Below are 24930 nucleotides of genomic sequence, written 5' to 3' on the forward strand. Positions count from 1 at the left end.
AAACATACAAGAAGCAAAGTTAAGCAGTGATTGGACAAAGTGGAAGTCAGCAATTGATACAGAGCTGTCAGCACTGGATGATAACAGTACATGGACTGTAATTGATAGGCCAAGCAATCGTAAAACGATCAAGAACAAGTGGGTCTTTTGCAAGAAGTTAAATGCAGATGGGACAATTGCTCATTACAATGCCCGCCTTGTTGCCAAGGGAAATACCCAAAGGTCCGGAATTGTTTATGTAGGTGATCTGCTAATGGCAGGCCAATAGAAACACATCACTGACGTGAAACACCAGCTAAAGCAAGTCTTCAAGTTAAAGGATCTAGGCCCTGAAAATCATTTGTTAGGTATGAGGATTGTACAAAATCTAAAAGAAGGGATTGTTACAATTAATCAACAAACATATACTGGGGCAATACTTTGTATGGAATGTCTGATGCAAAACCAGTGAGCACTCCCATTGACAAAGGTGTAAAAATGGTAAAGAACATTTTTCAACAAGCAGCCAGGAAGAGATAGAGAAAATGAAAGAGATTCCTTATCAGAATGCAGTTGGTAGCTTAATGTATGCAAGTATTTGGACTTGTCCTGACATTACACATGTAGTAAGTCGGGCAAGTCAGTGTGCAATCAATGCTGGGAGTCAACACGGAATTGCAGTTAAAAGAATTTTAAGATACCTTAAAGGTACAAATTCACTTGGGATTTACAAAGTCTAAAGATTCCAGCTTAAAAGTTTTCTGTGATGCTTACTGGGGGTCAGATGAGGACAACCGCCGTTCCTACACAGGGTATCTGATTGCTTGGCAGGTGCAGCAGTCAGCTGGCCGAGCAGGAAGCAACCCACAGTTGCCCTTTCTACTACAGAAGCAGAGTATATGGCACTTAACCACTTAACTGGCATGGTCAGATTTCATACCATCCTATCCTATCCCCCCGTTTTTGATGAGATCCATTCTGCAGATGTGCATAATATAATGTTTAAATATTTGGAAAAATACTTTTTAAACTTTATTAAATAAATAAATAAAAATGTTATTAACAGTTTTGAAAGGAAAAATCGTCAGTTAAGTGGTTAAAGAAACATCAAAGGAAGCACTATGGATAAATGAGACTTTGTGTGAATTAAGTATTCTTTATCACAGTGAGACCATCAACATTGCGTGTGATAACAAAGGAGCAATAGATTTATCTTCTAGCACCAAGCATTATGGACGGTCTAAGCCAGGGCTGGTCAAACCAGTCCTCGAGATCTACCAACAGTTCACATTTTCCAGACCACCTAGCTGGTGCACAGGTGTAATCATTACTAATTAAGATGTGCTGCATTCATTCCTAACTGACAATTCTACAGGTCTCCAGGAGGCCTGGAAAACATGAACTGTTGGTCGATCTCGGTTTGGCCAGCCCTGGTCTAAGCATATTGCCATAAGACATCACTTAATTTGTGAATTAGTAGAGAATAAGTCCATCAATGTGGAATATGTGGCAAGTGAGGACAATGTTGCCGATATGTTAACAAAGGGACTGTCATCACACCTGCTTTATGTGTTCTTGAAAGAATGTGGACTAGAATATCTTTGATGTCAATTTGTTCTTACTGTTTTTTGCTTCATAACCATGTTTTCGGTTACAGGTATGACCTCATTGAAAAGTTTTGATAAGATGTCAAGTTCTTTTATATGTGACCGGAGACAGTCCTGAGTGAGTACATTGGGGTATATTTACTAAAATTCGTAATTTACTGAATGAGGTTAAAGTTCAAAACGAATGACATTGAATGTGTGAAATTGCAACTTTTTGAATTTTTTACGACTCATTTACTATGCTGTCGTATTCTGCATTTTCGAGTTTTCCGATGTCAATGTCATTCGTATTTTCAGGCAGTGTTTTACGGGAGTGAATAGTAAAACACTGCCGACATTAACACAATAAATCTCGGCCGGATCTGTGAGATCCGTGCAGGGCTTCATTGTGCACCTTTAAAAAAAAATTAAAGTGTTAAAAAAAAATGCGTGGGGTCCCCCCTCCTAAGCAAAACCAGCCTCGGGACTCTTTGAGCCGGTCCTGGTTGAAAAAATATGGGTAAAAACATGACAGGGGTTCCCCCATATTTGATCAACCAGCACCGGGCTCTGCGCCTGGTCCTGGTGCAAAAAATACAGGGGACAAAAAGCGTAGGGGTCCCCCGTATTTTTTGTACCAGCACCAAGCTCCACTAGTCAGAGAGATAATGCCACAGCTGGGGGACACTTTTATATAGGTCCCTGCGGCCCTGGCTTTAAATCACTAACTAGTCACCCCTGGCCGGGGTACCCTGGAGGAGTGGGGACCCCTTAAATCAAGGGGTCCCCCCTCCAGCCACCCAAGGGCCAGAGGTGAACCCTGAGGCTGTCCCCCCCATCCATGGGCGGCGGATGGGGGGCTGATAGCCTTGTGAAAAAATAAGAATATTGTTTTTTGTAGCAGTACTAAAAGTCCCAGCAAGCCTCCCCCGCAAGCTGGTACTTGGAGAACCACAAGTACCAGCATGCGGTGGACAAACGGGCCCGCTGGTACCTGTAGTACTACTACAAAAAAATACCCCCCAGAAAACAGGACACACACACCGTGACAGTAAAACTTTATTACATACATGCACACCTACATACACACATACTTACCTATGTTCACACGAGGCTCAGTCCACTTCTCCATGTAGACTCCACGGGGTACCTGTGAAAAAAATTATACTCACATAATCCAGTGTAGCAAGTGTCCTCTTTATATCCACGTACTTGGCAAAAAAACAAACCGGAAACCCGAACCACGCACTGAAAGGGGGCCCATGTTTACACATGGGACCCCTTTCCCCGACTGCCAGGACCCCCCCTGACTCCTGTCAAAGAGGGTTCCTTCTGCTAATCAGGGAGCACCACGTCGTGGCACTCTCCTGATTGGCTCTGCGCTCCTGTACTGTCAGTGAGGCTGCGCACTGAAGATACAATGTAGCGCATAGGCGCTCCATTGTATCCAATGGTGGGAACTTTGCGGTCAGCGGTTGACCGCGAGTAACCTCAACCGCTGACCGCAAAGTTCCCACCATTGGATACAAGTGGACCGAGCCTCGTGTGAACATAGGTAAGTATGTGTGTATGTAGGTGTGCATGTATGTAATAAAGTTTTACTATCACGGTGTGTGTGTCCTGTTTTTTGTGGATTTTTTTGTAGTAGTACTACAGGTACCAGTGGGTCCGTTTGTCCACTGCATGCTGGTACTTGTGGTTCTCCAAGTACCAGCTTGCGGGGAAGGCTTGCTGGGACTTTTAGTACTGCTACAACAAACAATATTCTTATTTTTTCACAAGGCTATCAGCCCCCCATCCGCCGCCCTTGGATGGGGGGGACAGCCTGGGGCTTCACCCCTGGCCCTTGGGTGGCTGGAGTGGGGGACCCCTTGATTTAAGGGGTCCCCACTCCTCCAGGGTACCCCAGCCAGGGGTGACTAGTTAGTGATTTAATGCCAGGGCCGCAGGGACCTATATAAAAGTGTCCCCCGGCTGTGGCATTATCACTCTGACTAGTGGAGCCCGGTGCTGGTACTAAAAATACGGGGGACCCCTACGCTTTTTGTCCCCTGTATTTTTTGCACCAGGACCAGGCGCAGAGCCCGGTGCTGGTTGATCAAACATGGGGGAACCCCTGTCATTTTTTACCCATATTTTTTCAACCATGACCGGCTCAAAGAGCCCGAGGCTGGTTTTGCTTAGGAGGGGGGACCCCACGCATTTTTTTCTTAAATTTAACCCTTTCACACCCCTTCCCACTGATAAACATGCACGGATCTCACAGATCCTTGCATGCCTATCAGAACACGGTAAAAAAAAGCAGGTCTATTTTAAAACTGCTTTTTTTTTACGATTTGTATTTTTTCACGGCAGTGTTTGGCTATTGTCGGCAGTGTTTGTGAAATAGAATTTTACCGAGTTGTATCAAATAACAGCCGTATTTGACCGATGGTGTATTCATTCGTATTTTTTTTCTTTGACTTCAAAAAATATACGAATGTCCTCATCACTGCCGAGATTTGAGTTTAGTAAATTCCCGAGATGACACTTTGATGAAAAAACACCAAATCGGTCAAAATCGGGAGCTTAGTAAATATACCCCCTTGTCTCCTGTGTATACATTATACTGGGTGCGCATCCTCTAGTGTTTACCCTCTAGTGCTGTAGCATCAGGGAGGTGGAGACTGATGACACAGTTCCTCCTGCAGTTGAGAGGGAGAGACAATTCCTCCTGCAGTGGAGTGAGAGAGGCAGTTCCTCCTGCAGTGGAGGGAGAGAGTCGGTTCCTCCTGTAGTGAGTGTCTCACTGCCGGAGAGCAGCGGGCAGTGTGTGTTTCTTCCAATGGGAGTCAGTCCGTACAGATGTGCAGCCTTTCATCTTATACTGTCAGTCATTACCTTACCACAGCCGTAAAGCAATAAGCAATTTCACTGCACCAGCCTTTTTTTTATATATATATATATATATATATATATATATATATATATGTGAGTTACTGCTGCTGCAGAACATCTTCCGCATTGACAAGTGTTGTCTTTTATGTTAATAAACCAGCATTCTGGTTAACTATCAATTATATGGATTAACATCACTATCAAACACCTCAACACTCTGCCAACAGCAATAAGTGGTAACCAGTAAAGAAAGCAGTAAATAGAAACAGTAATGAATAAACTTTCAGCAAAATCAGAGATGGTAAGCTGGGACAAGCTGATGGGGAAGTGAGGCAGAGTGCATGGTCATAGAGTACAAGGGCACAACAGACAGAAATGGTGAGAGCTGTAAAAAGGTTGTACAGAGAGTCAGAGATTATCAGACGTTCAAGGTATAGGCAAAGAAAGGGGTCTAATGAGTCAGTAAGGAGGCTCCTGAGTGTGAGGCATCTGGATGTCTGAGGCCACAAGAGCAAACAAAAGGTAGGCTTAAGAGTCCACATTGTGGTAGAGGTCTGGTGCAGGGATGCTAAGCTTACTGGGGGCCATATGGGGAGAAGGATGTACAGGATGAAATGTTGTACCAGTAGGGGATAAGGCTGAAGGATGAGAGTGGAGCAGAGCACAGAGAGGTAAGATATGATGATGTGGAGTGAACTATGCCAAGTCCTTGGCCTAGAGTGATGACAATGAATAAGGTGGAAATGGCAGTGATATAAATTGTACCAGAAGTAGGAGAGGTGTCGTGAATGTGGGTCTTGGAGATGAGCGGAAATGTAGTGGAGTGAGAACCAGGATAGCAAAGAGCAGTGCCACAGACAGGCTCTGAAGCAGTAGCAGGATGAGTTCATGGACTGGTGATGATGAGTACAGCGATCAGAGAATCCAGGGTTCCATTGGCAATCTGTGAAAGTTGAATGATGCAGCAGAGCAAGGGACCAGTGCACTAGCATTTCCAGGTGAAAATTGGAAATCCAGACATTGTCTTGCTGGACTCCAGAAGGAACTGAAAGGAATGCCTGCTCAGGCCAGCATCTAGTCAGGTATAAATTAATTTGTAGGGAATACTCACATAAAATGATTCACAAATTGATTAATGAGGACTTAGAGATCTTCATACTATAGTTAAAACCAGAGATTTAAATCATCAATGAAATGTGCCCAGGGCTCTTCTATGAGTCCCATCCATGACTAGGGCAGTCAAAGCTTAGGTTCTTGTAGTTGTGAGGCCACACCCACTTTCGCAGGAATGCACGCGCATTGGGGGAGGATGTATCTCCTACAGAGGTTTTATTTTCCGAAAGTAGCTCACACCCCAATTAAGGTTGGAGATCACTGCTCTAGATGCATTGTGTGCATTTGAAGTTGAAAAAATCAGGTACACATGGGGCCTAATTCAGACCTGATCGCTGCTGTGCGTTTTTCGCACAGCATGCGATCAGGTTTGAACTGCGCATGCCAGAGATACGATCGGCATCTCTGCCCAGCAATCGCTGGGTGGGAAGGGGCAGGCCTGCAGGATTGGGCTGACGTTTTTTGCGACCCGGAGAGTGATGGGTAGCTCCCTGCCAGCGCACAGGAGCTGCGCTGGTAGGGAGCTACTCCTCAGGTACAAAAGCATCTCCACCATGCAATGCTTTTGTACCTGTACGGCGGGGTGAGGCCCAGACATGCGGGGCGGACTGGCCCTGTGCTGGGCGTCCCCCCGCATGTCAAGGTGGCTGATAGTAGCCATGAAAAGTCCATTCTACATGCCTGGTCCTGCCCCCCCGCACTAACAAGCGAGTGCATCGCTCTCATGATTAGGGTTGCCCCCTGCGAAGGCAGTCGGAGGGCATCCATCTTTTGGTTTGCAACGGCTGCGTGTGGCATCACGCAGTCGCAGCAGCCTGACCACAAACGGTCCGGACACACCTACCTTGTCCAAGCCTCATCCCCCAGATGGTGCATCGATGCCCTCAAAATGCGGCATTGGTGTCCGTCACAGCCCCCGCTGGCTCTTAAACTATAATCGCATGCAATCGCAGTTCAAGACCTCAAACATGCGTGCACCGTTTGCTGAATTAGCCCCTAAGGCAATTACATTTTTTTGTTACATAACATATAGTAGTTGTAAATAGGTAGAAGAGTCATCTTAGAACATTATATATAACACATTACAGAAATACAAAAAGTATTGTGACAGTGATAACATACATGTCCTGTAAAAAAATTGTATTATGGAATTCTATTTCCATTATATAGAACACATAAAAGTAGGACTTAATTTGCAAACTATTATGTTGAGATAATTGAATCTACTAATTCTATGGGGATTATGTAAAAGACAATAAATAGCTTTGTTGCATTATTTTGAGATGTCATGCATATTAAATATATATATATATATATATATATATATATAATATCTATCCCAGGACACTATTTTGTATTTGACTATTTTTTTGTCTTGAATAGATGCAAAATCAGTTCATATACTCTTGGGGAAGGGATGCAGTTCATTTCTGAACAAATTAGCCCACTTAAACAAATATCTGCTGATAATATATATAAACTAGTTTATGCCTGCTATAATTGCTTGTTTTAGTGACCTACTACTGAACACACATTTTGCTCATCATTAAATTTGGCCTGTCTGTCATGAAAACTTAGGAAACTTATTACTGAAGAATGACAATACATTAATGTAATATGCCTATGTTTATACTGGTAAAATGCCCCTAAAATACTTATTTATTTCAAGAGAAAGCAATGGGGTATAATCTTTAGCGGCACATGAACATTCTCAAATTATCTAAAAATGCATTTTTGTAAGACAAATTAGGTCAGCATCAGCAAAAAAAGGGAAGGTGGTCCACACTGGCACTGCCTAGTGCAGGCCTGGCCAACCTGTGGCTCTCCAGCTGTTGTGAAACTACACCTCCCAGCATGCCCTGCCACAGTTTTAGCATTCCCTAAATGTGCCAGGGCATGCTGGTACTTGTAGTTTCACAACAGCCGGAGAGCCACAGGTTGGCCAGGCCTGGCCTAGTGTATTCAAAGCAGCTGTAATGGAGGGTGTCAACCTCCTGTGAGAGTGATAGTACTGTATAGTGGAAATAACAATATAGTGATATTAAGGGTAAACTGCTAAAAAATTATAAAGGTTGTTATTACCAATGGAAAGAAATATAATGGTGCAGCTGATAAAAAGTAATGATTCAACATTTATTATATATTTGTGGTTTAAACTAGAGATGAGTGGTCTGGATTTCTTAGATTCCAGACCGCTCCAAACATTAGGGATCCGAGTCCACCTGAGCCGAGGCTCGTGTGTTCCCGCCAAGCTTGGATCCCACGTCGAGACCGAATGTAATCCTCCAGGCGCCGGATTCTCGTTGGGACTTGGATTCTATATAAGGCACGGCAGCCAGGACTTGGCGCCATATCACTGATGCACGCTGAATGCTGCCCTGTACTCTGCTGTACTGGCTGTACTTAAAAATGACTGTGTATATAGAGGGTACGCCGCTGTATGCTGCGCTATTTCTGCTGTACTGGCTGCGCTGTATAAGTGACTTTGTATAGGGGTCACACTGATGTATGCTGGGCTGCTCTGCTGTACTGGCTGTGCTGTATGAGTGACTGTGTATAGGGGGACTCGGATCCCATGTCGAGGCCGAACGTCATCCTCCCGGCACTGGATTCTGATACTCTGATGTACTGGCTGAACTTAAAAATGACTGTGTATAGGGGGCACATTTCTAGTATGCTGTACTATACTCTGCTGTACTGGCTGTACTTATAAATGACTGTGTGTAGAGGGCATGCTGCTATATGCTGCACTATATCTGCTGTACTGGCTGTGCTGTATAAGTGACTGTGTATAGGGGGCATGCTGCTGTATGGTGCGCTATTTATGCTGTACCGGCTGTGCTGTATAAGTGACTGTGTATAGGGGACACACTGCTGTATGCTGTGCTATAATCTGCTGTACTGGCTGTTCCATATAAGTGACTATGTATAGGGGGCATGTGGGTGTTCCTGCCAGACTCGGATCCAACGTCGAGGCCGAATGTCATACTCCTGGTGTTGGATTCTCCCTGGTACTTGGATTCTGTATAAGGCATGGCAGCTGGGACTCGGCACCATTTCACTGATGCATGCTGAATGCTGCCCTGTATTCTGCTGTTCGGGCTGAATTTAAAAGTTACTGTGTATAGGGTGCATGCTTCTGGTATGCTGCGCTATACTCTGCTGTACTGGCTGTATTTATAAGTGACAGTATATGGAGGAAAAGCTTATGGTATGCTGGTCTATACCTTGCTATACTTTAGTGTACTTCTAAGTGACTCTGAATAAGCAGCACGCTTCTGGTATGATTCACTATACTCTGCTATACTCTGCTGTACTTATAAGTGACTGTGTATAGGGAACATGTTACTGTATGCTGTGCTATACTCTGCTGTCTTGGCTGTGCTGTATAAGTGACTGTTTATAGGGTGCACACTGCTTTATGCTGTGCTATACTCTGCTGTACTGGCTGTGCTGTGTAGGCTGTGCTTTATACATGACTGTATATAGGGGCATGCTGCTATATACTGCGCTATACTCTGCTTTAAATTATACTGTTTGGTGCGCTTTACCTTAGTGTGCTTTGTTCACGTGCTTATATAAGCCCCGTGCTCCATGCAGTTTGAACTGAGCTGCAAGTTCAAAAGCAAAACAAATATATATGGATAGAGAGATAGATCTATTGTTTGTACTGTTTGGTGCACTCTACCCTTATGCGCTTTGGGCAAAACCATGTTGCACTGCAGGTGGGGCAGATGTAACATGCAGAGAGATTTAGATTTGGGTGGGTTATATTGTTTCTGTGCATGGTAAATACTGGCTGCTTTATTTTTACACTGCAATTTAGATTTCAGTTTGAACACACCCCATCCAAATCTAAATCTAAGTGCACCTGCAGTGCAACATGGTTTTGTCCAATTGCTAACTTGTTTGCTTTTCTAACAATTCTGAATAATCCCCATAATTTGCTACTTCTGGGTTTAAACTAGACACCATTTTTGCTGGATTTTTGGATTAGGATTTGCCAAACTGCCGTGACTGTTTTGGATTTGCATTTTTTTTTAATTGACAAAAAAACTAAAATTACATAATTTGTGCCTGGTTTTGCCAATGAGTGTGCTTTTTTGGTTTGCTAACAACTCTGAATAACCCCCAATGTCATTAACATAAAGAGGAGGAACTGAGCATTTCAACATTTTCATTAACTTTCACCTCCCAGGTAAGCAAGCAAATTAACTTGTCCATATTTACCTCCAGTAGCCTTTGTTGCAATCACTGTCCACACCACTGCGCAGGGTCAGACTGGCCCACAGGGGAACAGGGGAAACCCGCGGTGGGCCCCACTGCCTGTGGGCCCTCCTCCTCCTCTAGGGTTAAGGTTCTAGACTCTATCCTAGTGCACTTGAATTATGCATTATACATATGTTACATTATACTTCACAAGAATATGGTTTATTATATATTTACCAAGGAGTACAGAACATGTACTCTGTAATGGTTAGCCAAACCTCTGTGGTGGCTGGCCACGCCCCAGTGGAGCATGGCCACACCCTTAAGCATGGGCCCCAACAACAGCATTCCCCCGGTGGGCCCTTCATGCCCCAGTCCGACACTGCCACTGCGACTAAATCACCTTTCCTCAAATAAATAAAAGGCAAAAAAAAAAAATCTGAGGTATTCCAGGAATAATAATTCTGGCTGCATAAACAAAAACTACATTTGCCTCATCTACTAAATCACTGTTACACTGCTTTTTCACCAAAATCCTGGGTCCGACCCATGATTTGGAACATGGTTCTAACCCGGGTCAGACCCAGGACAGACCCCTTTCACACTGTGGCTCCAGCCAGGGTTATTTGCGGGTTTGGGCCATTTACACCACACATGGATGCAGTCATTCTCTTCAGGATTAGGTAAAAATCTTGAACACTTAGACTGGCTCTATGAAGCAAACTGCACCACTCTGGAGCTACAGTAGTAATGCGAGTCACCGTCCATGGCTGTCCAGGGGTTGTCCCATCTAGGGGTCTGTGACAACTGTCACCGGGGAGATGGGGAAGGAGAGATTACAGCCTCCTTGTATTGTCCGTACTGTTTTAATTTATACCCCATCTCCGGACCATACGGGGAGGCTGTAATCATTTCTTTCCCAGATACTCCCACTTTCCCCAGAGGGAACAACCCCCTACATGGGGATGCGCACTGCAAGTTCCAGACTGGCAGAGGTTGCTGCAGGGAGCTGATCCAGTCCGGTTTTCACCTAATTCCTTTCTCTTCTGCTGGTGCATGGAGACGACATCTTCAAGTGCTGGGAAATCCGAATATCCCCATGCTGTAAATGAGACCTGGTTTACCCTTTTACACTGCACCATTACCCGGGCCCTTCCCGTGTTCAATCCTGATCACTACCCGGGTTGGATTCGCAGGTCACTAGACCAGGGTTATATTTCAGGGAGCCATTTGCACTGACCCGCAACCCAGGTTATCACAGCAATAACCCAGATTTTAGCGGCAGTGGAAAAGGGGTATTACTCTTTGCAATGATTTAATCACACAAAGCTGCCATTTTGGAAAGAGATATACACACTTTTGACTGGTACTGTATATACTTGTTTTAGGCATTGCAAAAAGAGACAAAGGGGGAATCCTATTTCCAGCGAATCCTTCACCTAGCCGAATCTGCACGTCAGCCACCGCATTTTATGGTAGCAGGAATTTGCATGAAAGCATTCGCTACCCTATAGGGTAGCGAGCACTTTTGTGCAAATCGGGCATTCAGCCAGCCAGATGAGGCTACTTGATGGGGTGCCATTGCTGTCATTTAAATGCTGTGGTAGTGGCAATTTGCACACTCTGCCCAGAACTGAACCTCCCCAAAGAACCCTGTGTCAATATTGAAATGGGATCTCCTGTACACCAGTGTATTTGATACAATTGTTACACTGCTGATAACTATTTGCAATGTACAGAGAAGTGGTATTGGCATATAAAATGTGGTTACCATGAATAAAATGGTTGAGTTGTTTTGGTCAAATGTGTAACATTTTGCATCCAATTTTTGCTTACTGTCCATTAAAGAATGCGTCTCTGCATCCCTGGTCTGAGTACTTTCCATAAAATAGTCAATTAATTGTGCAAAAGTATTAATGAAAGGTTTTAAAAAATTGAGTAATGGGATATAGAGCAAGCGATAAAGATATAGATTGAGATTACCAAGTAACATAAACTAAGCAGATTTGGGTAGTATATTAGCAAAATGGAAGGTACAATCTGATTACAGAAAGAGAAGCAAAAATAAAAAAGGAGGGAAAGAGAGCATTTTAAGGATACTTCTAATAGATCACAGTTTATGGACAGCTTGTCAATGACATAATTATATCAAGACAATACAATGAAGACTATATAGTAAATTTACTAAGCATTTGCTTGAAGTTTATCCACAGTTTTCAGGTGGTTTTGCAATCTGTTGATTTACCCCCGCCATAATGTAAACCATCCCTAGACTAGTCAGACCAGAACTGGAATCCCCAGGGAAGTAGGGACCCCAAAAAATGGGTTCCCCACTCCCTAAGGACAACCAGCCCTGGGCCCAAAAACTAGGGCTCTTTTCCACACCACCAGAGCTTTGGGAATGGAGATAAGTGCTAGCGCGGGCATTGTAGTATGTGTGTCTTTTTTTTTTTTACAGATGCCAGTGGACCCTTGATGCCCAAAAATACTGGCTTTTGTTTCTCACAATGTCATCATGCCATAGCAGCCCTGCAGGGATCATTAGTCCACCTGGAAAGAATTATATTAATATTAATACTATTGATAATTACCTCTGCACCTAAAGACCTGGGGTACTGGAAAAGACCCCATGACTGCTTGTCCTTAGGGAGGGGGAACCTCATTTATTTATGAGTCTCCACTTCCTTTGGAATTCCAGGCCAGGCCTGACCAGTCTAGGGCTAGTTGCTAATATGCATGGGGGACCCAACACTGCAAGTCTCCCAGCTATAGACTCACCAGCTCTGGTTAGTTCAGCCTGTTGCTGGTTGATGAAAAATAGGCAGAACCCACTTCGGTGGACCCACATAGCCCACGCTGGTATTTTTCAACACCAGCCTAGGCTAAGAGGCCTAGTGCTGGTAATAGATTGGGAAGTGGTTTTAAAATGACAGTAAAAACTGATACTTAATAAATACAGTACTGTTACTTTAGACACTAAATGAGCATTGATGCCTGTTGATTTTGAATTGACACCAAAACCGATACTTAACCCTACAGCTGAACACATAACTGTTGGGGCATTGTCTACAATGAACTAACACAATATAATTGATTAACTTTATAGGCCTGGACATCATTGTCATGGTGCTGTAATAGCTATCAGAGACCCACACAATGGACCAATCTACTTAATTCTTAAATTACTGGGCATGAGGGACAAAGTCAAAGTTGCTGGGTTGAAGTAGGTAGAATTGGGAGGTTTGATGAAGTCGAAGACGAAAACAGACAAACAAAAGGGGAAGTATTTTAGTCTTAACAGATCTCACTTACTGCTGATTGTAGTAAAGGTATGAAAGAGACTAATGCTTTCTGTGGGAATCTGTAGACTCATGTTAAAGAAAGGGTTAATTCCTCACATATACCAGCACAAAGAACAGCTAAACTCGGGAGGAGCACATGGGTGTGATTAATTAGCTAATGAGTGCCTGGGAGAAGGTGTAAGTAGATTGTCTTGTGTTGGGGAAGCAGGACTAGCTGGCCAGTGACTAGCTAATGGACCAGGGTATAGCTAGAAGCAGGGTCACAGGACGCTGTGAACACTCTATGGATGTGATTGCTGGGCCCACATATAATGCTGTCTGTACAATCCTGACATTTTCATAAATAAAATACAGCCCTGTGGTTTAGCAAGACAAGTACAAAGAAACAGTGACTGGTTTTATGATAATATATAAATCACTGTAATGCTATTGTTGATTTTGTATTGCTATCTACTAAAATTGTAGTAGATGCTTACTGTACCCCCAATAGTTGTGTAAGAGAAGCAACATTCTCAATATTTGCAGAATGAGGCACCCTGGACCCATTGGTTGGAGAAGCTCTGCAAGGACAGAGTCCTTGGCATCTTGGGGCAGCTACTAGAATTTCCAGAGGAACCAAATTATTGTTTTCCTGATAACAGGATGCCATGATAATCATGTGCCTTTAGAACTTAGGTAAGTTGTACCTTTCGATCTGAATCTTGCCCAGAAACTCCAAGATACTGTAGCGCGTTGGGTTTGTTATCCCGGTGCTCGGGATCTCGGCAGTCACAATAATGCCGGCAGGGGGCGAGCACAACAAAGCCCCTTGTGGGCTCGCTGCGCTCACCACGCTGCAGGCTTGGTGGCTCTCTGCGATTGCCACAAGTCCTATTCCCTCTCTATGGGTGTTGTGGACATCCATGAGAGGGAATATCCCTGGGGCAGCTGTCGGCATTCTGGCAGTTGGGATCCCGGCGTCGGTATTCTGATGGTCAGGATCCCGACTGCCAAGATATAAACTACATCCCGTAGTAGCTCCCAGAATCATGTATAAAGATATACTGGTTTCATACTTCAGGATGGAAGAGGGTGTTGACCATAACATTCCTGGATCCAGACTGGTATTATATGGTGATGTCAAATGTGTTTAGGAATAGTGCCTATACTATAAATATGTACAATAGTAATGTGGCCATTGAATAGAGCCCCAGATTGGCAAAATGTCATCTCTGGGCATTTGCCAGAAGAACTGCTGAGTCTGAGAATGTACAGTAATTGGGCTAGTCTGGGATTGCCACCTTATGTTAAACTAATCTTTTCTCCACAGTTAACCCCTTCTGATCAGTTTTAAATAGTCTTCAATGCCAGCCACTGTAAAATCTGCAATCAAACCCCACTACAGTTCTGTGTGTGCAATAGATACATACCTGTGCAAGCCATTCTTGCAGCTGTGTACATTTTTGTTGCAGATACTGTACATAGCAGTGTTAAAATAAAGCTTCCCAGGATTTGTGTACAAACACATATACAGATATTATTTTTAATCCAAAATTGCCTTAAGGTAACTGTGATGACTCGAACCGCAAGTACGTATTTCCATTAGACCACTGTATATACGTAAATTAGTATATTAGAAGGAAACAGGATATGGTATCTTTGTTAATGTATTCAACTGTTGCTATTTGCATAATTGTGTCCTAATGCAGCCGATCATATGATTCTGTATTCAATAAATTAGTGTCTGCTTCATAAGTGTGGTTTATTGGATCACTGCTTTTTACAGGACTCAACTATGTGAACTGATTTCCTGTAATTTCCTTTTTCTTCAACTGTAAAAGGAAAATATGATAAACGATAGGGACTTAAACTATTCAATATTTAAACAAAATAATAATAGCTCAAAATACACAAATTACTATTAACATGGTCCCTTCAATAGGGATTGAAGCATGCTAATATGTCATATAGGTCACAGTCTCAGTGCTACTCTGAAATACAGGCCTGGAGTCTGATGCCCCCTGCTGGGTCAAGGATTGCATTTATTGATGTTCATTCAGCTTAATACGAAGAGTAAGTTGCTGCAAGTTAATAGGGTATTTGCACCTTAGGAACATTGACCATTTTTAAGTTCTGAGAAAGAGTTATGATCTCATCTGTATAATCCAAGCTTGTTATTAAGTAAATGTTATTGACTTGTAGTGCTCATTTATGTGGTAATGAACATTATATATACTCGTTGTAAAAAATATTCAGACACGAGTTTCTTTATTTTCTACATACATTTATTCTAACTGAATGCACTCTTTCTAATATGACACTAACTCTGTGTGAATGAATCCACAACCTTTTATCTGCTTACTATTTAGAGTGACATGACTTCTTGTAATCCTCAGTTTATATCATTGTCTGAGTAAATTGAACAATTATTTTTAAATATTGCAGAACATGGAAATAAATATATTATAGAAAGAAGCACAGCTTTAAGCTTTAAAAAAGTGTTTGATTTACGTGCTTTGGTAAACTGCCAGACAAAATTGGCTATTCATTAAATGTAAGTGTGTTTTACATTTGGCTTACAGTGTGAGAGATACCAGACACTAAAGTAATAGTACATTGTCGGTGAAGAGATAGTAATTCTTTCTAATAATAACAAGAATTAAAACTGTCCCTGACTGCTTCATGTTATTATTCTACTTAAGTTTTTATTCTGCTGCTAGATGACATTATGATACGTTTAAGTACAGTTTGATTTTTTCTGTGATTTTGAATGTTATTTCTATCTATCTATCTATCTATCTATCTATCTATCCATCTATCTATCGTATTAGAACTCCATGTAATGGTATAAATATAATCAAAGGCACATCTAACTTAATCATACTATTGTTAGTACTGCTGAGCAGAGGCGAATTTAGGGGTCAGAACATTATTGCCCCACCACCACCACGTCAAAGTCCCCTTTATGGTAGGGCCTTTCCCAAAGCTTTTCCCAAAAGCAGCCCCAGCCTACCTCTCCACCACCACAATTTACTGACGATTGCCTCATCTGGCTATCTGCCTAGCAGGGCTCTCATGCAAGTGAGCATGTTGTGCCACCAGTGGCGTAACTACTGCCCCCGCAGCCCTCGCGGTGGCTTGGGGGCGAGGGGCTGCGGGGGCGCCACTGATTTACAGCAGACTGACATGCGGACGAGCGTCCGCATGTCAGTCTGCAGTCTCCTTCCCTCCGCCGCTTTTTGGAGGGACACAGAGGGCACAGCGCGCCTCCCTGTGTCCCTCCTGCTGCATCATCTCCGGCGGCCGCGGGTCTAATAGGGGAAAGTGCCGTCCGTGAGCTCTAATTGGCTCACGAACCGGCACTTCCCCCTATTAGACCCGCGGCCGCCGGAGATGATGCAGCAGGAGGGACACAGGAGAGGTGAGCTGTGCCCTCCGTGTCCCTCCAAAAAGCGGGGGGGGGGGGGGGGGGGATATCTGGCACCGGGGGGAATATCTGGCACTGGGGCATATATGGCACTGGGGGGAATATCTGGCACTGGGGCATATATGGCACTGGGGGGGAATATCTGGCACTGGGGGCATATATGGCACTGGGGGGGAATATCTGGCACTGGGGGGCATATATGGCACTGGGGGGAATATCTGGCACTGGGGCATATATGGCACTGGGGGGGAATATCTGGCACTGGGGGCATATATGGCACTGGGGGGGAATATCTGGCACTGGGGGGAATATCTGGCACTGGGGCATATATGGCACGGGGGGAATATCTGGCACTGGGGGCATATATGGCACTGGGGGGGAATATCTGGCACTGGGGGCATATTTGGCACTGGGGGGGAATATATGGTACTGTGGGCATATGTGGCACTGGGGGGCATATGTGGCACTGGGGGGGAATATCTGGCACTGGGGGCATATATGGCACTGGGGGGGGAATATCTGGCACTGGGGGCATATATGGCACGGGGGGAATATCTGGCACTGGGGGCATATATGGCACTGGGGGGGAATATCTGGCACTGGGGGCATATATGGCACTGGGGGGAATATATGGCACTGGGGGCATATCTGGCACTGGGGGCATATGTGGCACTGGGGGGGAATATCTGGCACTGGGGGCATATGTGGCACTGGGGGGGTATATGTGTACCTGGCACATGGGGGGGGCTATATTTGGCACTGGGGCATGTGAGTACCTGGCACCGTGGGGGAATATCTGGCACTGGGGACATATGTGGCACTGGGAGCACAGCCCTAGCAACAAGGACTACCTCCTAGCAATGAGCATGACACCCAGTGCATGAAACACCTGGCAACGAGCATGACACCCAGTGCATGAAACACCTGGCAACGAGCATGACACCCAGTGCATGAAACCCCTGGCAACGAGCATGACACCCTGAGCATGAAAACCCCTGGCACCGTGCATGGAACCAAGAGCATGAAACCCCTGGCAACGAGCATGACACCCAGTGCATGAAACCCCTGACAATGAGCAGGTAATTGAAAAGTAATTAGAAGCCTTACTGTAGGACTTAATGTGTAATGGGCATTACGGTGTGTGGCATAACGTATCACGGACATTGCGGTGTGTGTCATAATGTGTCACAGGCATTACGGTGTATGGTATACTATATCGTGGGCATTGTGATATGTGGTATAATGTCTCAGGGTCATTGCAGTGTGTGGCATAATGTATCATGGACATTGTGGTGTGTGTCATAATGTGTCACAGACATTGTATGTGCTATAATGTATCAGGGGCATTGCAGTGTGTAGCATAATGTATAACGGGCATTGCGATTCCTGTCATAATGTGTCACAGGCATTACGGTGTGTGGCATAATGTGTCACAGGCATTACGTTGTGTGGCATAATGTGTCACAGGCATTACGTTGTGTGGCATAATGTGTCGGGGGCATTACAGTGTGTGCATATTGTGTCATGTGCATTATTGTGTGCGGCATAATGTCTAAGGGCCATTGCAGTATGTGGCATAATGTATACTGGGCATTACTATAAGGAGGAAAAATGACAAATAATGTAAGGGGCATGAATCAGGATTATTTTTCTTTCCTGTGGTGGCCAACGTATGGGCGTGCAGGTTGCAAAACTGGGGTATAAGGTAGTCTTTTCCTGCAATGCCACGCCCCTTTATGCGAAACCACGCCCATTTCAATGAAACCACGTCCCTTTTTTGGCGCGCGCGCATATTTATCCCTTTCTTGCTCCCAGTTATGGAGCATGAAGGGGGGGGGGGGGGGGGCGCCGAAGAATTTTTTGGCTTGGGGGAGAAAAATTTCTAGTTACGCCACTGTGTGCCGCCCCCCAGCAAGTGTCCCCCCTAGGCACGTGCCTCATGTGCCTAGTGGGAAATCTACCACTGCTGCTGAGTTGTAATTCCTAGTAATTAATACAGAATAATTCAGTCACACTTTATTTTTGAAAGTAACACTGATCAAGCTTACTTTATTGCTAAGTTTTGCTGTTACATTTATTAAGCAGTAGAACAAATCAATCCTAAATGCTGACATTAATATTTTTATTACTAATCATTCCAGGTACAAAATATGGGGCCAATGAAAATATGAGTGATGTTTCGTAGGCAATGTTCGGTTGCGCATATATTTGCTTATTACATACCGCACTGCAGCATTGCTAGTTTTCCTGTGAAACTCAGTGGGTTGCAAGGAAACACTAGCGATGTTGCTGGTGATGATATGCCATTGACGGCATAACATGGCCATCACGTATAATTGAATCGCCATATATATGTTTATCTGTTCAAGGAAGTATGCTTGAGTTTTCTGTCATAATACTTTTTTGCTTAATTATCTTTTGTCATTTCATACCTTACAGGCAAGCCTGAATTTCGTCATGTGGTAGGTTGGCCTTAATAAAAAAGTTTCTTTATTTTAAATACCAGTGCAGCTTTAAAAAATAATAAATGCAGATCAGTTCAGGAAATACGGACTGATTCTGGGCTGCTATGCTAATCTCTACGCTACCGGGTTATCATACAATAGGATTTAATGCAAGCAATTGTGTCTTGCTCAGATGTTTATGAGCATCATTCCTATAGATTTTGTCTGTTTATATGTACAGCAGTACCTACCTTGGAACTGTACATAAATTCTAGACACATACTTTTTAAAGGTTTGTTCCTGAAAATGTCCCTCTCTAGAAATGTGTGACAGTATTAAATTGTTTGTAGAGTGTATCTAATTCATACTTGCCTACTCTCTGGATTAAGGCCAAACACACACACACACACACACACACACACACACACACACACACACACACACACACACACACAGCGGTGCAAGTATGTGGGTACGCTCGGGTACGGAGAACCCTTAAGAATTTGGCAGCGGGTATGCAGTACCACCTGCCACACACTTTGCCATTACCACAATTATAATGTGCCACAAAGCAACAAGACCATGGTGCTTAGCAGCATGACAGCTCCTCCCACTTTGTTAGGGTTACTGGGAGTGCGACAGTGGCTGTATTTTCCTGTTATAAAGGAGGCATTACTATATATTGTTATTAAATTGGGGGCATTACTATATATTTCTATTATACTGGAGGTATCACTACATATTTCTATTACTGGAGGCATTACTATATATTTTTAGACTTGCCTCCAGAATCCCCCCAAAAAGGGGCTGTGTCATGTGACCACGCCGCTAGTGTCATGTAGCCACTCCCACTAGCAGCATGTGACCACGCCCCATCACAACACATGTCATGGCCATTTTTCGGCGCTCAGTACCATTAAGGAAATATTTCTACTTGCACCACCGCGCACACACACACACTCTCTCGCTCTCACTTGCCTGGCAGCAGAGACACGCACAGCACCCAGTGTCCGGCGGCACCGCACAACAATGGAGGAGCTCTAAATAAAAATACAGCTCCCAACAGCCCTTGCTTCTGGCAGCAAGGACTGCTGAGAGCTGTAGTCTTATTTAGGGCTCCTCCACTGTAGTGCGCTGCCACCAGACACCTGCGCTACTCCCGTCACTCACTCTGTCACTCACGAAGCAGCAGGGGACAGTGCAGCCGGAGCACATACTCACTGTCTTGCAGGATCGTGAAGCGATCCCGATAGACTGCCTGTGCACGGTGGAGCTCCTCGTGGCCGCTGTTAATGAACAGCTGTGCCGCCAGAGTAATAACACTCTTAAGCAGTGTGTGGGTTCCCCTAATGTGTGGGGGGGGGCCCAGGATGGCTGCCCCTGTCACCCCTCCCTTAATTTGGCTTTGTACAGATTCTTGTATGAGACACACAATTTTTTTTGAGTAGTCCCTCCCATCCCTGAAGAGTGGGCACCCCTCCTGCATTCTGCCCATTTCCTAGTGAAGTGAGCAGAATGGGGAGATTAATACAGGGAATCCTTGTCTATGTAAATATTGGCCAAGTGCATAATTTTCCCCTCTAGGGGGCAGGGCCTAATGACATAATTAGCCCTGCCCCTCCATCACCGCCCACCTGCTTCCCTTCTCTGGGTATCTCCTGGAGAGGAAATTGTCAATGTTGGCAAGTAAGATCTAATTAGTACATTTTATTGTAGTTTGCGGGATATGTGGGCTGGGTTTCTGGGATGAAGTGGGCTGGGTGTGTGTCACTTTTTTACCATAACTGTTTCCTTTTGCAATTAACGGGTCTATTAGAGAAGCTCCAAAACAATAGTTTGCAGGAATCTATGACCTGCAAATTATTTTTGTTCTAGGTAGTAGGCTTGACACTTATCAACAACTCTTGGGTACGTGAGCAAGCCTGCACACTGCCGCTGGGGAAAGTAAAGTGAAAAAAAGATTAATTTACCTGCTCCACACCCAGGAGAGCATGCTGGTGCGGTTGCTATGATTTGTGCATGTAAACATTTGATGTACGCACATTAATCAGGTGCACAGCAGTGGGCAAGTCATGTGCATGGACATGACATGCATCATAAGCATGGATAGGCACACCTGTACATGCACTGCCACGTGCGTACACTGTTCATGTGTGAGCTCAATTAACTGCACACCAGAGCCCGCCCCCTGCAGATTTAACAGAAGCCTACAGATGGAAATCCTGGGAAGAATGAGAGAGGGGAGGTGTAACACCCAGAACAGTACCACTGTAGCATACCAAGAAGGACTGGTAAACTCAGTCAACAAGGGATTGAGGAAATGATAAATGGAAGGATTGGTTCAGTCATGAGAATTTATTAAAAAAACTTAAGGATGAACTTTTGGCAAAAAAAGAATGAATGACTGAAGTCAGTTCTGTTTGGGTGAATGCACCTACTGTTTCTTCTGACCAATGAAGCACCTATAACAAAAAGAAAGAAAAGACATTAGCAATAATTGGAGTGGGTGCTTATGCTAGGTGGCAATCATATTACCTAGAACAAAAACAGTTTGCAGGTCATAGATTTCTGCAAATTACTGCTTATTCGTTAAGAGGCTTGCCCCCTAGCAACTACCAGTAGCACTTAACAAAAGTACGAGTGGACAACCAATGAGGGTCTTGTGCAATGTATTGCAACACTTTAGCAGCTGCTGAATTGACCGCAACACCATGGAGGGAATGACCTTTCAACAGTGAAGTGTCTATACCATGATCTCGCACAGCTGAGGGTATCCATCCTTGTATTGTGGAAGGTCTGGCAGGACAAAAAAGGCTTTCAATAGGTAATTAAATATTGGGACAATTCAACTTTGTGTGAAGATGTGAAAGAGATATAGGATGATAAGCATTCCATTAAAGAGTGTTATCTGATTGGTCTCTACCCATGTCAAACTCTACTAAGGGATTTAGAATAGAACTTGTTTTTGTGTGTCTCCTCAGTATGATGTGGAGACATCAAGGGTTCTGAAATATGTATCAGGGAAGGTTCAGCTCCTCTTGCTGTGAAAGACAAGGACAGCAGGGATGCCATTTTCCTGGACAAACAGGAAATATCAGAGCTTGAAGACATAGTAGCCAAAAAAACAAAACAAGAAAAGGTGTTATGTCTCAGGTGGTAGAGTAGCATGGACATGATGACCTACATAAGAAAATAGCTGTAAGCAAACTAAGGTATAGGTCCTTCTCAGAAAGTTTGGATATCAGGAGTGTAAGGGCACAGCTATATGATCGCATGGTGGCAGAAGCCAACCCTGCTTCGTATTTGCTAGCGAGGAATACAGGGGGTAATTCAGACTAGATTGCTGCAGCGACAGCGATGCAGAACTGAATTACCCCCTGGATCAGATCTAAATTAGGCCCACAATTAGCTCTAACAGAACAAAATGTAAGTTGCTCAAATCAATTAGGAAATACAATTCAGGTGCATGAAAGGGAGGAGGTTGTCTGGCTAGAAATACATTGGGGATAAACCCCTGGTGTTCCCCAGCACACCGAGCTGTACCTATACAAAGACATGAAAGACTATATATATATATATATATATATATATATATATACACAATTCTTGGATGGCGGCACTCAGAACAAATGACACAGCACTGCAGATAGTTGCAGTGCTGTGTCGTTTGTTCTGAGTGCCGCCGTCCAAGCATTGCATATTTGGGGAGCTGCCTTACTCTCCTAAATACGGAAGGCAACAGACAGAGTAATTCCCTGTATGCTGAGAGTGCCGGGCTGCATGCGGTTTATATATATATATATATATATATATATATATATATATATATAATAGAAATCCAATGCTGGTGGTCCCAAAGTCTAGGTCTGGGCCCGGTTTGTGGGGTTCTCCACCCCAGGCCCAGACCTAGAGTTAGGGACCCCCCAGCATCAGAGGAGCCTTGTCGGGGCCTGGTGGCTTATCATAAGTTTGCAAACTTCATGTCTTGGTACAGGTACAGCTCGGTGTGCTGGGGACACCAGGGGTTTATCCCCAATGAGCTTTTCTCTACTGCTCAATATTGGCAGTGGTAGACTTTGTTGTGTGTGTCCAGATCCAAAGCATGGATCTGCACATATAAAAATGCTTTGTTACTTTTATACAGCACTTAATTTTTCAAAAATAGCAATATCCTTTTTTCCATACAGGATATGTAGCACTTGCAATATTTGTAAAATTCTGGAACTGGAAGATAACCAAGCTTGCAGTTCCACCAAGTCGGCCAGAAAACTGGTTGGCAAAGCAATAAAAGTCCTCTTCATGCTGCCAACTAGTATCACCAGGGAGCTAATCATTGCTCAGTTGCCCCAGTGAACTCTAATTAATAAATTGTAGTGAAATAATTTTTTTTTTTTGCTGTGATATATGATAAATAGGTTCCATTGGTTACATTCACTTTCTACTATTTATTGGCTGTTCAATATTTTTCTAAATATACACTGTAAAAGTTTATCTCCTATGATCTATTGTCTGTATTGTATTACGTTTATGGAAATGGCCATAGAAAATGCAACAATTGGTATAATAATCCATGTATTTGCTTAAATTAAATTCTATACATCAAAAGACAATGCCATACCGTAAATTCTAGTGAACCAAGACAACACAAGTCTGAGAGATGCAGAGTCATACTATTAATGCTGAATCAATCAGGGAATACCTGATACAGTGCAAGTGCAGACACGGAAAGCTAAACCAAGGTTGGAGACTTGATTCTCCAGCCACTTGCAGGTAGATGTAGAGCTGACAGGAACAATTATGGCAAACTTGAGTTCAACTCAACATCAGGCCAATTATTTATTGCATTCATTATACAGCTATAGTTAAACTTTCAAACAGAAACAAGAAGATACAGTAACTGAAGCTTGCAGTCATCATTGCATACATGCTTTGAAACAAGACAGAAAAGAAACATGCCTGCGCTCGGGATTACCCATATTGCACATGGTACCAGCTGCATGGTCATATTACTTCCATAAAGCAAATGTCTTTCTGTATTGCACAAATGCTGCAGAAATGTTAAAGAAATCATGGTTATAAAGAGCAAGTAATAGGTATACTTACAGATGCAACAAATGCTATAGCATTCACTGCAGTGTGTTGATGTCATAAGAGTAAGGGATGGTACATGTAATTGCAATACAGATAAAATAGAGTATACAGTACATCATTAGTGTGCAGTTTTTCTTCTTTTAGTGCCCAATGCAGGTCCTTGATACCAGTAATTAGAATTATTTGGTGCCTTATATAATAGAAACTATCACTTTCATAATTATGACACTGTGTCATAGTTATTTAGTAATAATGTAAAAGTTTGAAAAATGGGGAAGAAAATGTTTTAGAACGCCCGCTATTCACGGAATAAATGTATTATATTCCATGAACTGATCATATGGGTATATAAAAAAATAAAATAAAAATATAACTGGGAACATGCTGAGATGAGCCGAAGAATCTTGCATATCACAAATTTGAATATTCTGATACCTGTTCTGAAATGCTGGAGGCTTTGTCTTTCATAACTAATGAGGTGGCACAAAGTACATGGATAACATGAAATCACACCTATATCCTACAAAGAGTATTGTGGGGTGATTGTATGGAACTACTTTGCTATAGCTAAATCACATTTTGGATTTAAAAATAATAGTGTCATATCAAATTAAAGATCAAGTAGTAGAACTGTAGATACTTACATTCAACACTGCAAAAATAAGGATAAGGAATTCACTGTAAACCAGTATTTGTTCAGCAGGGAAAGGAAACATGTTTGAAGTCACATTTAATCCCAGATGGAACTACAAGCAGTAAGTTAAATCAGTGGATGCATAGAAAGTGGCTTGGAAAAGCAGGGTTGCATTCTAAACAAGAAGACTAGACGTCAATGCCAGTAATAACTGTTTATTCAGAAATGGAAGTAGAAGATGTGGTCATCCCTTAGCAAATACTATTAATATTTGAGAAATAGAGATGTT

Source organism: Pseudophryne corroboree, chromosome 6 (genome assembly GCF_028390025.1).
Source record: "Pseudophryne corroboree isolate aPseCor3 chromosome 6, aPseCor3.hap2, whole genome shotgun sequence".
Lineage (NCBI taxonomy): Eukaryota > Metazoa > Chordata > Amphibia > Anura > Myobatrachidae > Pseudophryne > Pseudophryne corroboree.